The sequence below is a fragment of the Lampetra planeri genome, chromosome 50 (genome assembly GCF_965212315.1).
Source record: "Lampetra planeri chromosome 50, kcLamPlan1.2.h2, whole genome shotgun sequence".
In the NCBI taxonomy this organism is placed as follows: Eukaryota; Metazoa; Chordata; class Hyperoartia; order Petromyzontiformes; family Petromyzontidae; genus Lampetra; species Lampetra planeri.
Genome location: NC_136156.1, coordinates 2,399,031 through 2,411,637, shown reverse-complemented (window position 1 = coordinate 2,411,637; position 12,607 = coordinate 2,399,031). Strand labels below are relative to the sequence as shown.

Below are 12,607 nucleotides of genomic sequence, written 5' to 3'. Positions count from 1 at the left end.
CAGGTGTCTTTTAAAAAGAAAACTTGCAAACACAAAAAAGTCATGTTTGCTCCTTAAAAAAAAGAAATCCCGTAGAAGCAGGTAATACGTTAGCAAAAGTGAGTTATTCTAAACTAACTTTTTAAAACTTTTTTTTTGTTACCTGGTCTTATGCACACCCCTGTGTCGATTCACTGCTAGATGAAGGCCTCCTAATGCCCTGTTGGTCAGTCGGGTTGATTGACCAAATCATCACCACGTTGGTAAGTGTGGGTTGGCGAAGGGGCTTGGGAAAGCCCGGTTCAATAATACAACACTAATTGTATTTAAAGCATATAGCAAGCCAAGCTCAAGATACTAAACTTGGGATAACAATTGACAACCCTTTGTGGATTCACTGCTGGATGTATTAACTATTTAACATTTATTTTTATTTTACCAGGTAAGGCCCACTGAGCAATGATTGCTGTTTTTCAGAAGCGACCTGGCCACATGCGATAGCTCAATGATGCGGCTCATCACGTGGAAATGTATTGCAGTTAAATCATCTAAACGCAGTTAAATAATCTAAACCCATTTAAATCATCTAAACGTACGTTTCGAAATGTGGAGGGGAAAAAGCGGAGGATCCGGAGAAAAGTTCACGCGGCCACGGAGAGAGAGAGATAGAGAGACGCCGCAAACTCTAAATATACAGCGGGGTCGGGATCGAACCTACGACATCCTGCGCACCAGGCGAAGGAGTTAACATCTTGTCACTGCGGTGCCCCCAATCCATTGGGGCAACGAGCCAAGGCGTCAAATTTCATGAGAAGTCTTTTTTTTCTTGACAAGGGTTTCTTTTGGAGTTTCATTTTTAGTTTATTTTTCAAACGCTCGCATTTTAGTTGAGAGATGGGGGAGTCGGAAAAAAATAAATGCAACACAACAAACCGCTCAAAAGTGAACCGGGGGTCGCGAGTTCACGCAGAAGATGACGTAGCTCAAATAGCTCGCGTTTCAAACATTCCCCCGAAGCGGCCACCCGCTCACCCCACTCTCCCCCCCCCCCCCCGTGAGACGCCTCAAGGAAATCAACGGAAGTCCTAACTTAGTTTGGCGAAATTTTCATTAAGTTTCGGAGCAAATTGTGGAAATTAACTGACAAAACAGCACTCGCTGGGGTGGAGGGGGCTAGCAGATTTACAGTTTGCCAAGGAACCGCTTTTGCAAACAAAAATTGAAGGATAATGGGATGCAGACAAGCTGAACGTGACTTGGTTGAATAGATTTCTGTGGTCTGCCTAGAGAGAGGGGGGGGGGGAGTGAAATCCCCCGCAGACTGTTTCGCACAGGAGCCGTGGGTCATGGGGTTAAAGTTGATCAGATGCACACACAGGAAGGGAAAAGTGGGATCCCGATTTGGCGATCAGATAACGCGTTTGTTGTTGTTGTTTAAAGATTATTAATATTTAAGGAAATGGTTGTGGGATAAGTATATGCACTCAAGTCATCGATATTAAATTTTCCTCTGGATTTTTAAACCATGAAACGTACATGATTATTCGCGCGATATGAAGTGAATTAAAAGGCGGGTTAATTAACCTCAAGTGGTATGTCTGGAAAAATACATATTTGTCTGTGAAATACTTGCGGACGTTTTACCAAAGCTACCATTAAAGAACAACACATGAACAGCCTGCGCCTAAACAGATTTTGTACTTTTCAAAATATAAATTAAGCACTACAATACGTAAGTACTATATTATTATTCTTTGGTTATTTCGGTAAAGTCACGTAGGTAGAAATAAAAAAATAGAAATAAAAGTAGAAATAAATCAATTAATATATTATTAGTATTATTCGTAATATATAAAAGGCCTGCATTATTCATAATACTACATTTTTTTTCATCCACATCACAGGACATGGGTCTCACTTGGCAGGACGCCTTAAAGCACGGTTCATCATCCACACGTGCGTTTTAAGAATCCACACGCGGGGGGGGGGGGCGCAAACGGGAGGGGAAGAACTTCAAAGGAAATCGTGGGGGAGCAAACGACCATCGTCGCGCACTGGACAGGAGGCCGGCACCACACCGAACCACCTCGACTCAAGCGGCGAGAAATTTGGCTGCCAAACAAAACGGTTGCGACGATTCAAAAACACAAAACATCCAAGACGCACACCCATCTCCAGCGCTTTGAGATCCTTCATGAACAGCGATATATCAATTGAATTTTTATTTTTTGTGCGAGCGAAGTTTGGCAATAACTGCTCCGCAGATTGTCCGCGCGTTGCGACGCGAATTGGCAACAACATCAAACAAACGAAGAAACACAACTAAGCAGTAGGAAGCTAACGAGTCCTTCCCGTGCAAGCAACGAGGGGAGTCAGAGCACCAATGCTGCCGTTGATGCTGGGAGCTGCCCCAGCCACGTGGAAGCGGAGATCAAAATCCAAACCGGCGTGCGTGCGTGCGCCAGGTAAGTCCGCGTGCGCGCGCACCTGCGTTCTGCTGCGGGCAGCCACGGTGCGCGACGCAGACTTTGTCAGGCAGGTGTCGGCGTGAGACATCCCGCACCGCACGCGCCACCGCCGCGTGCACGGGCGCCCGCATCGTCGCAGGTGGCCCTCGCGAAGAGGCGAGCGGGCGAAGGAACGCGTGCGGGTGCTGTGATGCGACGCGCTGCAAGGACTTGATGTGGACGCCGCTCTCAAGACAGACTGGTTGCGTGCCGACCCCTTTGCAATGGGCTTTGCTTGCTCGCATCGCTGCTGGAAAAAGGGCCTCCGCTACAGGCAATCTCTTGAGAGCTCCTCGACTAGAAGGTGCTATTTTGCCGATTCTACCACGTTGGCCGGATGTCTTTGCAGAGGTTGGGAGCGCTCACACTTTGACTACAGCCACACGCGACCGGCCCAGCGACTGCGGTGTACTCCGTGTATAGATTGATGGATGGACAGAAGTGGGACGAGTTAATACACTCGGACCATTGCTCTGCCGGCTGCCGCGCCGGGAGATCGAATCTAATTGGTGACTTCTGGATTGCAAGTCTGGTATCGCTAACCGTCCTTTGAGGGCCTAGACAATGGTGCTTATTTTGTGCGATGAGTAGTGAATAGGAGATAATGGACTTTCCTTTCAGTTTTGTCGCAACATCGGTTTTTGTTTTGTAAGCGGAGTCCTGTTAATGATTCATAACATCTTGGGAATGATGAGTCAACTGAGATGAAATGTACCATCTGTCTCGAAAGCGAGCCTGTCTGACTCAAATGTAAACATCTCCTTTGAGTCGCAAAAATACCTTGAAGAAAGCAAGACATCACACACAGGGGCGGTTTCTTCATTAGGGTGATTGGGCGACGCACCACCAATGTCATTCAACCACAGAGTCACGCTAGCCGTCACTGTGCCTCTGGATATAGTCCAATCAGCGTCATGCCACGTTCTGTGGAGTACCGCCTCTTTTTGGGCGATTTCCCTCCAGCTGAGAATCGCCCCGAGTGGCCCCATAGACTTACATTCAAAGATGTTTTTTTTCGAACGGGGGCGCTGCAATGCATTCTCTATGGCTTCCGGGAGGGCTCGCCCTAACGTGCTTACGTCATCATACGTGCTTACGTCATCATACGTAAGCACGTTTCATCCAACAATATAATTTGTCGCCACCTAGTGGAATCTTTAATAAAATAAACTTGAGTGGTTTGTTTTAATAGTGAGTATAGAAACAAACAAGATGTATTGTAAGAGTCACTTTATTTTTCATTAATATTAAAGAAGTGAAGTTGCCTTTACATGCTTAAGCTGTTAATTTATCCATTGCATGGGTGGACCTTATCCTTATCAATCATCCAGACATTTGCCCCCCCTGAGAGATTTTGCAGGAGCCGCCACTGATCACACATGTAATAGCAATCTCAACTAGACGAACACTTGGAAGGTTTATGTGTAGAGAGGTATTAGAGCAATTTCCGAATTACTTGAAATCATTAAATCCACAATTGAACCTTATGGCAGGACCCCGGGGTCCCGAATAAACGGAAGTCAAAATCGTAATTTATTTATTTGTGGCGACTCCGTCCCACCGCGCACACGAACGCCGCGACCCGCCTGGCACGGATCATTCTGTTGTCGTGTCGTCCGACGAACGCGCAGAAGAGCTGAACAAGCGAATTCACTCCATGCTCGGGTATGGGCAGGATCATAAGTCTTATCCAAATCTGCTCAAACTGCCTATACGACTTAAGTCCTTTATTTGTCATAACGGTTTGCATAATACAGTGAAACTGCTCTCTTATCTTCATTATTATTTGTGACCTACCAATGTCTGCAGTCAGGATCAATCGATGACAATCCCGTTTACCTGCAGATATTTAACAGATGAGATGCGTTGCACCATTAATTCCTCCTGTTTGATAATCCATATGTATCTGTACAGATAGTTTTTTTTGCGGTTAAGCCATAGTCCCCACATACCGCTCGTATCAATGCGGATAAGAGGAGCGGCCACCCACTACTCTGTAGAGTAACATTGGTATAAACGTTTGTTACAATATGAACAGCGCCTTGAAAACGCGTACTATTTTATGTACTGTTTACAAAGTGTGTTCACAAATCCACACTGAGAAACACGATGATTGTTTTTTTCTGACTTCATGTGAACGAAAAGACACAAATCCGCCCGTTTGCTCATTGGAAATAGGTACATTTCTAAATACCACTGTCCTGGTCACAAAAGCAAAGTTTGTGGGGAATAATCGCCATTTTCTGTACTTTTAAGGCATAAGCAATTACCAAATACAGTAACACTTACTCCCCGGGAACAAAAATTGTGTTGCATAGTGTAGTTGCAGTAAGATAATCACGTTGGCACCATGTAAAATATCGCCAATTTCAATGTGAACGTCAATAAGTAATTCCACGCCACTCCCTTCGTCACGTAGAAAAATATTTGCCTAATTATTGCAAGTGTCACGCATCATCACTTTCCATTGAATGGCTGCCACCATAAATAACCGACATGAAAAGAAAACACGCATTCTAAACGGAGCACGCAAACTTTCCCACAGCCTCCACTGGGCTTTTGTCCGTTTAAGAGCATTAAAATTAATCGGAGAAATACATAGATACCAAGGCAGGTTAGCCCTGTATTTGTATTCTCTCACTGGCCTGCGATTACAACATCCTGAGACCACAAGCCAAAGGAGGTTAAACAACCTCTTTCCCTTCAGTCTTTTCACCACCGTGCCCGTTTGCAGTGACACAAGGTTGCTGCTCGAAGGAAATTTACTCAGCAGCCATAAATAAACAGTCGCATTCAGGGCCAAGGTGCGGATCATTGCCGGCTTTCTAATTCACTTTATTTATTTAAATACAATAAGCGCCGCTTGCAAGAGAAATAGTAGCAGAAATGGGGCAGGCCACCTCGTGAGAAAGGCCGACAAGTGAAACGCAATTATTCGGAAGCCACTGGAGCTATGCGCTTTGAAATCGAAATTGAAAATCGATTTCTTTAGAACTGCTTATTGTGTTTGGCTTGCTGTCCTTCTCCCAGCACCTCCGATTAGCACGGTTGGCTACGTACGGTGCGAAAGAAGTTCAACACACACGCATACAACTTTAACGACGGAGCGGAGACCGAGGGAAGGCGGCGAGATGTGAACTAGCTCGCCTGGTATACAGGAGGTCGTGGGTTCGATCCCGACCCCGACGCCTGTATAACTGGAGTTTGCGTGTTCTCCCCATGGCCGTGATGGATTTTTCTCCGGGTCCTCCAGTTTTTACCTCCAAATTTAGAAACTCGCGTTTAGAGTATCCGGCTACTGCTATAAACCTCCACGTGATGATAAGCCACTTCGATGAGCTATCATTTGTGGTGGCCAGGTCGCTTCTGAAAAAGAGCTACGTAGCTCAGTGGGCCTTAACCTGGTAAAATAAAAAAAAAGTGTTTAGTTTTTGTTTAGTTTAGAAGGGAGTCCACAATGGGACAGGAGGAACTCTGGGAAAGATTGGGAGAGAATGCAGTGAGGCCTTTCCCCAACGCAACGGGGGCTGCCACTAAGCCAACCACAATCCTTCAAGCCAAAAACATTCACCCGTGGGTACTGAAAGAGGAATGTTCAATTTTGAATTTAAATTAAGTAAACACGCATGACGAATTGCCAAAGCGATACGTTTTGTCGGGGCACGCGCTTGCCGACGACGAAGACCTGAGATAAAGCGGCACGCCTCTTTTAAACTTTAAGACTCGTTTGTGTCCACCACCCATGTTTTGGTGGACTCACCCACAGTGCTCGACCACCACACTCCAGGTCACATCAACACACTCGCTCGCTCGCTCACCCACCCACTCATTCCCTCAATCACTCACCCACTCATTCCGTCACTCGCTCACCCAATCACCCATTCGTTCACTCACTCACCATGCTACAGGTCGCAACTACATATTCGCTCACTCAACCAATCACCCATGTATTCACTCACTCACCACTCACCTTACTGCAGGTCACAACAACACACTCACCCACTCATTCACTCACTCACCCACCCACCTATTCACTCACTAACCCACCCACCCACTCACTCACTAACCCACCCACTCATTCACTCCTTCACCCACCCACTCATTCACCCACCCACTCATTCACTCACTAATCCACCCACTCATTCACTCACTCACCCACCCACTCATTCACTCACTCACCCACCCACTCATTCACTCACTAACCCACCCACCCATTCACTCACTCACCCACTCGCTCATTCAATCCCTCACTCACTCACTCACTAACCCACCCACCCACCCATTCACTCACTCACCCACCCACTAGCTCATTCAATCCCTCACCCACCCACTCAATCACTCACTAACCCACCCACCCATTCACTCACTCACCCACCCACCCATTCACTCCCTCACCCACCCACTCACCACGCTGCAGGCCAAAGCAACGTGTCTCTCCGCCTCTTCCCTCACACTGCACAGCTTTGGAATCCACTCTCCCCGTCGTTGTCTCTTTACCCACGTTCTCACAACCTCTGCTCGATTCAAGCAAGGCGTTGACGCTTATCTATCACAAAGTCAACATTGCTGCTCGTTGCAGGCCTCTTGCCGTATTAGGCCTGTACTCAGCGGCCACAATGAATAACGCAGGGGGAAATAAGCCCACTGTTATTATCTGCGTAATGCATCCCGCAGATATGGTGGCTGGTAATGGCTGCGTTTGATACCTCGGCATGGAAAAGCAATATCGTCCATATATTTATTCAATTCCCAAACGCAGCCTTGATGCAAGTTGGCTCTGCGACCTGTGCACACGGGGCCAGTTAAATGAAACTGCTTGTCTCTCCCGTTTGTTTTTAATACGAAGCAATACAAACTCAGCAGAAAAAGCCACGCGTCACTTTATGGACACTTCGCGCAAACGGACCACCAAAGTCAAACTTTAAAACGCAGTTTGTTATTTTAGGCAAGGTTCAGTACTCACACTTTCCATAAAAGTTACGAGAAAAGAGGTTTTTGTTTTATAATCATTTTCTATCCGCTGCTGGATGAATGCCTCCCCACGCCGTCGCCATCCCTCGCGGCCACCGAGTGCCACTACGATCCACCTCACCGCTGCAATCCACCTCGCCGCCGCACGTTAACTGCCCTCGGCGCTCCATCTCCACGGAGCGCGTCCTCATTATCGTCTTTAAATTCTCGTTGTACGAAATGGTAATTGATCTAATCTTCAAGAATCCTCTTAAACCACTATGAATATTTTGTATTAGACCATGCTTCCCTTTGCCTTGAGGTCAATTTAATTCTCTAAAACGTGATGCTTTTTCGAAGTAAGGTTTATTGAAAACAGAAATGAATATGCAAAGGGGAAAAAAATGGGGGGCCCCCAAGACATCTGGACCACCCTGTGAAGTCCAGATCTGTTACACTTAAATGTTTGTAAATATTCTGTCGTATTCCGAACGACGACGCACCCCAGGTCTCCCTTTCAAGAGAGGTCATGTATATCGTGTGTCTCAAGGGTCCTACATTCAATTGAAGAGGGCGAGTGGAGGGGAGTAGAGTGAGATGAGAGGTAGGAGAGTGTGTGGACGGGAGTAGTGAGATGAGAGGGGAGAGGTAGGAGAGTGAGTGGAGGGGAGTAGAGTGAGATGAGAGGGGAGAGGTAGGAGAGTGCGTGGAGGGGAGTAGAGTGAGATGAGAGGGGAGAGGTAGGAGAGTGAGTGGAGGGGAGTAGAGTGAGATGAGAGGGGAGAGGTAGGAGAGTGCGTGGTGGGGAGTAGAGTGAGATGAGAGGGGAGAGGTAGGAGAGTGCGTGGTGGGGAGTAGAGTGAGATGAGAGGTAGGAAAGTGTGTGGAGGGGAGTAGAGTGAGATGAGAGGGGAGAGGTCGGAGATTGTGTGGAGGGGAGTAGAGTGAGATGAGAGGTAGGAGAGTGTGTGGAGGGGAGTAGAGTGAGATGAGAGGGGAGAGGTCGGAGATTGTGTGGACGGGAGTAGAGTGAGATGAGAGGGGAGAGGTAGGAGAGTGCGTGGAGGGGAGTAGAGTGAGATGAGAGGGGAGAGGTCGGAGATTGTGTGGAGGGGAGTAGAGTGAGATGAGAGGGGAGAGGTATGAGAGTGCGTGGAGTGGAGTAGAGTGAGATGAGAGGGGAGAGGTAGGAGAGTGTGTGGAGGGGAGTAGAGTGAGATGAGAGGTATGAGAGTGCGTGGAGTGGAGTAGAGTGAGATGAGAGGGGAGAGGTAGGAGAGTGTGTGGAGGGGAGTAGAGTGAGATGAGAGGGGAGAGGTCGGAGATTGTGTGGAGGGGAGTAGAGTGAGATGAGAGGGGAGAGGTAGGAGAGTGCGTGGTGGGGAGTAGAGTGAGATGAGAGGTAGGAAAGTGTGTGGAGGGGAGTAGAGTGAGATGAGAGGGGAGAGGTCGGAGATTGTGTGGAGGGGAGTAGAGTGAGATGAGAGGTAGGAGAGTGTGTGGAGGGGAGTAGAGTGAGATGAGAGGGGAGAGGTCGGAGATTGTGTGGACGGGAGTAGAGTGAGATGAGAGGGGAGAGGTAGGAGAGTGCGTGGAGGGGAGTAGAGTGAGATGAGAGGGGAGAGGTCGGAGATTGTGTGGAGGGGAGTAGAGTGAGATGAGAGGGGAGAGGTAGGAGAGTGCGTGGAGGGGAGTAGAGTGAGATGAGAGGGGAGAGGTCGGAGATTGTGTGGAGGGGAGTAAAGTGAGATGAGAGGTAGGAGAGTGCGTGGTGGGGAGTAGAGTGAGGTGAGAGGTAGGAGAGTGCGTGGAGGGGAGTAGAGTGAGATGAGAGGTCGGAGATTGCGTGGAGGGGAGTAGAGTGAGATGAGAGGGGAGAGGGAGGCAGGAGCAAGTCCGTGGAAGAACTTGAAGACAGTGAGAGTGACCTTGAAGCTGATCTGGGACCGGATTGACAGTGGAAATATCAGAGGACTAGGCTGATGCGGCCTCATTCACGGGTATGGGCGACGAGTCTGGCAACGGCACTGCGGATCGGAAGGAGTCTGGAGGAGGGAGGCACAGGAGCCATTTATGGTTACAATGTTCAGTTGTGACTAAAGCTGTAGAAATGCAACTCATTGTCATTTTTGGAAAATGTTAAAATCAATAAATGACCTAATAAAGGACCTAATAATAGAAAATAAAAATGCACGGAGGATTTAAATGCTTAATGTTCAGTCAACGAGGTATGGTCTAAAAATGGAATGCAGTAATCCATTTTTTTGTCCTTATGCACGGGCAAAAATGCTTGCGTAACATTTCTGGCTGTGTACTAATGGGCACTCATGGTAGACTTTCCAAAAAATCCCCTTATAAGGCACCCACAAAGATAAATATAACTGCGTGAGAATGATGTGAATGTGCTTTTTGCAACGTACCGAAAAAAAGGTCCTTGACCAAGTTTGGAAGTTGCGAGTGCCAATTGAGACTTCTTTATTTTTCCCTTCACTGAACGGGAATATCTCGGCACAAGAAATGACAAACAATGAATGGCCATGCCAAATCCATTTCATGACTCACGAGCGCAAAAGATAAATGCATCATACAATTCATCGGGTTTTTTTTGGCAGAACTTTTGGCGGATAATTTTCTGCGCCCCCTACGTCTTCCTTGCAAAAAAGAACGCTTACAACCGCCGCCTGCGTGTTGTCGCCGTTGGGCCGCATACATCTCCCCGCGTGTTGTTGGGCACCGTGTCCGACGTTTCGCGCCGCGTACCGAGAGCTTGACATCAGCCAGCAGCTGAATTCGGAAAGGCTCTGGCCATCGCGCCGAACACGCGGCACGACCCAAAAAGCACGTCGGGCGAGCCGCACTCTGCCCTCCCCGAGTTATAAAATAAACTCAATAATTGATCGAACGTACAAACCATTGCGACAATGCAAACAAGGCCGTGCATGCCGGTATCGCTCAGTGATAACGCACGACGAAATACCCACGACAGCACCGCACGTCCTCTGATGGGGTCGGGGGAGTGGGGTCGGGTGGGGGGAGGTTCACCTGGCTTGCGCGCCAAGCGAACCGTAATGGCCATCTGTGTGAAATTACCGAGGAGCGTGCCCCGACACAGACGTCACCTCGAGAGGGGCTGGCGGAAGAGGTGGGAGAGCGAGGTGAGGGTGAGCCGCGGGGATTCTTCGTGCCCTCGTTGACGAGTGTCTGCGTGTGTGTACGTGCGTGTGTGCGTGTGTATGCGTGTGTGTATGTGTGCGTGTGTGCGCGTTTGTGTACGTGTGTGCATGTGTCTGCGTATGTGTGCGTGTCTGCGTGTGTATGCGTGTGTCTGCGCGTGTATGCGTGTGTGTGCGTGTGTGCGTGTGTCTGCGTGTGTGTGCGTGTGTCTAGCGGTTAAGCGTGCTGCGGTAAGAACCCTGCGACCCGCGTTTAATTCCCGCTCACGACCAATATAAGAGTGACAAATATCTGCACCGGTCCTGAGCCTCCCCTAGGTCGACTCAGCCTCAAATGAGTACGTGGCGCTGCGTGTAAACATCGCCACTATGCAGACGAATGCGGCCGGGCGTGGTGCCGGCCACACCGCCCCTTCACAGGCGCTGCTCGCGAGCGCCACTTTCACAGGCGCCGTCGTCCTGCCACGTGGAGAGCGCACGGGGCCGTCGGGCAGGACGGGGTCGCACACCGCGGCGTCCCAGCCGACAAGACGCCAGTCCTCGCCCGCCCGCCCGCCCGCCCGCGCTTGTACATATATGGGGCCGCCTTCGCTCACCGCTGCGCATTCTTAGGATTCGCGGGATTTTTAGGATTTAGCCGAAATTTCTCGGTGAGCGGAGGCGCCTTTCGGCGCGACCCAAAACACGCGGCGTTACGGCGCGCGCGTCCGTGCGAGCGCGCGTGTTTTTACGCTGTTATTGTTTTTGGTACGCGGCGAGGGGTGGGGGGGCGGTTGGGGGAGTCGGTGAAGGGGCTAGGAGTTTTTTTTTATGCTGTTTGAGTTGCGTGTGAGTTTACAGGTTGGTTGCATAATTACAAGGCAGCTCCCAAGCGCTGCCCTCGCCAGCCACAGAGTTGTTAACCTTGAAGCGAGGCCAAGGGCTCCGTCGACTGCTGTCAAGTTCTTTCGTGGCCCGCCGCTGCACAGTTCCCCCCCCCCCACCACGTTCGTCGTCGGGTTTTACCACGCGCATTCGGTGGGCTTAAGAAGCTTCCGGAAATGTGCGGCGAAACGTCGGACACGGTGCCGTACGGCAATGCACGACACATGTCGAGGGGGACACACCGGGCGTGTGGGGGGGGCTGTCTTTTTTTGACCGCGCTCAGCCTCGCGGATTCGCATCGACAAAATGAATCGCCGCTTGAAAGCGCTCTCCTCAGGTGCTTTGCAATGGGAAAGTACAAAGTCGCGTCGCTCGCTGCGTGAGCGGTAGTCTAAGGCCTCTCTCTCGAAGATCCATGATAGAACAAACATACGAGCGGTCGTACCAATAGGAAGGAAGAGGTCAGGGGAGCGTTGCCACCTCTCCGGGCTTTTCCAGGATTGTCCTCGTGTTGAGGCAGCCGTCCCGTGGGACAGTAAATGTCCCGCGTTGTTTTTTTGTGTAATGACATGCCGCTCAACGTGACGCAGTCACACGTAAGTCTTCCCCCCCCGCCCCTTCTCTCTCCTGGTACCTCGGGATATTGTTCTTCTTCCCAAGGAAACCCCTCCTGGTTTGTTGCTACCTCATCAGAGGCGGCAACCCTCGGTCGCAGGGGTGAGGCTGCGACGTCGTCGACGGGAAGGCGTGGAAACGCGGTCTCGCCGCACCTCCCCTAATCCGCGCGACAACAGAGCTTGGGCGTGAACTCGTGCCCGCCTTGTTGATGCGTTTGCGGACACAAACATGGGCCGGGGCCGGTCCTCACACGAGGGGTTGCGTGACAAAGAGCCCGAAGAAAGTTTTGACGGGACAGGGAGAGAGCGAGAGCATCTGCTCCAAGGGGGTAACCGCCGGGTTTGATGCCGATTACAACTGTGGCTGTCGCCTGATGAGGCTGGTTGTAATCAACGTCGTGCTCGAATTGTAAATGTGGGCTTACTCTCCAACACACCGGAGGTGTGCCGAACCAGTAACGAATTGTCACGTTTTGTTTACGTGACAAGCCTTACTAATTGGCTGTGTCGGGTGGTG

The 12,607-nt window shown here is 49.8% G+C and overlaps 2 protein-coding genes across 2 annotated transcripts in view; one reads left to right on the top strand and one right to left on the bottom strand.

The window, feature by feature from the left end:
• CMSS1 (cms1 ribosomal small subunit homolog) overlaps window positions 1-12,607 on the bottom strand; it is a 170,815-nt gene that overhangs the window by 75,983 nt on the left and 82,225 nt on the right. The window lies entirely within an intron of this gene.
• Window positions 1-12,607, top strand: part of LOC144734155 (filamin-A-interacting protein 1-like) — a 130,549-nt gene that overhangs the window by 40,085 nt on the left and 77,857 nt on the right. The gene's annotated exons all lie outside the window — the stretch shown is intronic.